We start from the raw sequence: 3,808 nt of genomic DNA on the forward strand, positions 1-3,808 counted from the left end.
ACAGCAACAGGACTGATGGTGATTGCCCTATGCTGTGTGTGAGACTGAGAAACGCAGTATGGCACCAAGAGTCCTTCCTGTCATTTGCACATATGAAGCTCGTTGAGAGATCTCTAACTGCAGCTGCTTTTCATAGCGCCTGCCATTGTTTACATCTCTGCCTCCAAAATACAAAATGGGCCGTTGCTAGGAATGAACCACTTCATTTCCTGACCGCTGCACGCCAGCCCAGTGTCTCTCTTGTTCCTTCCCAGATGTTCCCCCAGCACAGCCATGTTGCCTGACACTATGTTCTGCCTTGTTCTTGGATAGCAAAATCAACTATCTTGAATTATTAGTATCACTTTGGTTGGGACTGTATACACCACAGTGAGACAATAATAACATTGAGAAGCAAGTCTGGGGCCTGTTACATATTGAATAGCTGAAAGACGCCAACCATAGAATACAGAGATGGGTGAAGTTTAGTTTCTATCATCAAGATGTTTCTAAAGTGCACGGACTTCCAAGAGGGTGCAAAACTAGGGGTGACAAGCACCTGGACAGACAAAGGAGATACCTTGTCTGGGGCTAATGCTCAGCAGGTAAGAGCACTGGCTACTCTTCCAAAGGATCTGAGTTCAGCTCCCAGTATCCACACCCGGCAACTCCTGTAACCACCTGTAAATACAGCTTTGAGGGATCCAACACTCCCTCCTGGCTCTGCAGGTGCCTACATGCATGTGACATACACACACAGCCATCAATTTAAAACTACATTTTTAAAAAAGTAGTTGGCTTTACATATAAATGTTTATATATGTATATATATGTAAATATGTATAGTTTTGTAGATCTTAAACACACATTTATTGATTACAATATTAAAAAGTAGTTGCCTAGAAAGACCATTTCCAACTTAAAGGGGAGGGATCATTTCCAGAAAAGAGTGTATTTAAGAAGATGAGGAGGAAGAAGGACACTTATCATGGATCTATGGAAAATATCAAAGTTGTGTATTCATGTGATATTTTAGGGTTTAGGTGAACATGTAGGTTTAAAACAAAAAAAGGCAAAAACAAAAAGACAGCATGGCGTAAAAAGACCAAGTGGATAGAAGGATTTAAATTATTTAGAGATTTCACATAAGATCTGAAGCTGATTGATAACTCTGTGAACCTTATAGTGATCTTATAGATCTATAGAGCAGCTGAGAATTTACTTTCACATTGAAAAAGTAAGAGCAGGGCTAGAGGGATGGCTCAGTGGACAAGGTGCTTGATGTGCAGGCCTGAGGACATGAGTTTGGACATGTGAAAGCTGAAGGCTCATGTCTATACAGTATGGTGGTCAGAGGATAATGGAGACGCCACTCACTAGCCAGCCAGTCTAGCCAAAACAGAATGGATCAGGATCAGTAAGGAAACCTATCTTACAAAATAAGGTAAAGAAGTAAGCAAGAAAAGACTTCCAGACATTAGTGTCTGGCCTCCACATTTGTCTTCACACACACACACACACACACACACACACACACACACACACACACATACGCACACACGCACAAATGCCACACACACATGCTCACACCCACAGTATTATTTTTTTTAGTAAAGTAAGAATACTTTTTTTTTTATTTTAAACAGAAAGTTTATTTAAATAATACAACTCTCAACTTGACAGTAAAGCTACATAGGATTGGATTTTTTTTCAAGAGTAATGTATCTCTACTTAAAGACATATTGTTCTATATATAACAGTTATATACAAACAGTACTGAAATCATCCTTGGCTTTACAATGACAAATCAAAAACACTGAAATTCTCCAATCAAGCAAAGTATGCAAGGAGCTTTACGTTGTATTATTTTGTTAAGACAGTGAGAACAAAATAAGTCACTGAAATATAAAGATAAGAGTCAAGTGAACCAAAATTTAGACCAACAGCTATGAAACCTAGACAGGATCAGACACACGGGAGACAGTTGTGTAGCTGGGTCCATTTGAGAGGCCCCTGGCAGTAGGATCAGGATCTATCCCTGGTGCATGAGCTGGCTTTCTGGAGCCATTACCTGTGGTGGAACACCTTGCTCAACCTTGATGCATGGGGGAGAGCTTTGGACCTGCCTCAACTGAATGTATCAGGCTTTGCGGACTCCCCATGGGAGCCCTTACCCTATTGGAAGAGGGGATGGAGGATGGTTTGGTGGAGGGAGAAATCTGTGGTTGATGCGTAGAGTGAGTGGAAAATTTCCTTAAATAATAAATAAATAAATAAATAAATAAATAAATAAATAAATAAATAAATAAATAAATAAATAAAGTGAGCATTCCACTAAATGAAAAGGGGTATTTTCACAGAACCAGTGCTTTTCCCCATACCATCTCCATCTGCTGTCAACTAAAACAGAATGTTGACCATTTGACGTATTTTTAAAGAGAAAATATAAAGCACAACATGCTTGTGTACATGCACTAGTTACTCTGTGTCCAATAAAGGAATGGGGAAGGGAAAATGAGAGAATAGAGAAACCTATACTGAATGGTCAAGATGTGGCCGAACCAAATTGCAGCTTTCTAATTGAGAATGTATTCATGATCTGTAGTGCCTGTTTAGTAGGCACTTCCTGTCTGTCACTGGAACACATCTGTCACATCTGCATCCTCTGCTTCCAGCTATACAGGTGTGTCTCTTTCACTGATTGGTTGCCCATCAAGCTGGAATCCGATCTGCCTCACAGACAAACCCTGTGCTTCACAACAGGCTTTCGTTGGTTCACTAATTGTCTGTCTCTTGACCTCAAAAAGCACCACAGAACCATCGCCTGCCACCTTCACAAGTATATGATCGCTGTTCTCAGTCTTGGCTCCTTCCTCGGATTTCTTGTCTACCATGACAAATGCCGGAGTCCGCTCAGCTGCCACCTCACAAAAGAGGCATCAGGTCTGCCTTGAAGAAGCATACAAGCACACCAGGGGCCACAGAAGGAGGCAGGGGTGGTAGACCAGGCAAAGGGTTCCAGTATTGAGTACACTTCTTGAAATCTGGGCAGTGCAATGTTTGAGAAACTAGGAAGAAACACAGCTATGGCTCCTACCCAAAGGGACAAGCATGTAATGTTGGCATCCAACAGACCCAGATAGGGATAGCTGGCATTGGGTACAGAGTAGTCCTATGATAAAGCCAGTGCAGCTTCCATGGTTACCCAGGTACAGAGGGCAAACCTGTTTCTTATTAACTAAGACTAGATAGAAGCCAATTCTCTGTGGCTTAAATATACATAATTATCTAAATTGGATGTCAGCATAATTAATTTTCTAGATGTGTAAAGCTTTGCCTGGTGTTTGGGCAGCTGCTAAAATACACTTTTACCACTATGTGTGACTCTGTTACACTCAAAGTAGAATGAAATCTTGACAGCATATATTTGAATATTCTCTTCATTTCCATCCAAACTTACACATTGTAAGGAGTCACCCTCAACCAGGGCACTCAGCACCTAAAATGTCATATTTTGAGATGCACATTATCTTGTCATCAATTACTTTTTTTATTATGTCAAGGAATTTGTTGAGTTTTTATAGAGTGATGCAAGGAGATGGGAAAACTATGAGTTTTATTTCAGAAAATAAAGATAATGGTACTTTTTTATGAATAAGAGGATACTCCCTCTGTTTCTTGCACGCAAATCACCATTGTTAAAGCTCTACATTCACAGTGTGTCCTGGATTCTCTCTTACTGTGAACAGCGCTGTAATGGTGATGGACACAGGAGCAACACTCATCCAGGCTGTCAGAGACCTCAGCTTTCCTTGCTGGCAGTAGGATG

The 3,808-nt window shown here is 40.7% G+C and overlaps 1 pseudogene; it reads right to left on the minus strand.

Moving 5' to 3' along the window:
* Nucleotides 1-2,591: 2,591 nt before the first annotated feature.
* On the minus strand, nucleotides 2,592-2,873 carry LOC118570703 (annotated as a pseudogene).
* Nucleotides 2,874-3,808: the final 935 nt, after the last annotated feature.

Source organism: Onychomys torridus, chromosome 19 (assembly GCF_903995425.1).
Source record: "Onychomys torridus chromosome 19, mOncTor1.1, whole genome shotgun sequence".
NCBI lineage: Eukaryota > Metazoa > Chordata > Mammalia > Rodentia > Cricetidae > Onychomys > Onychomys torridus.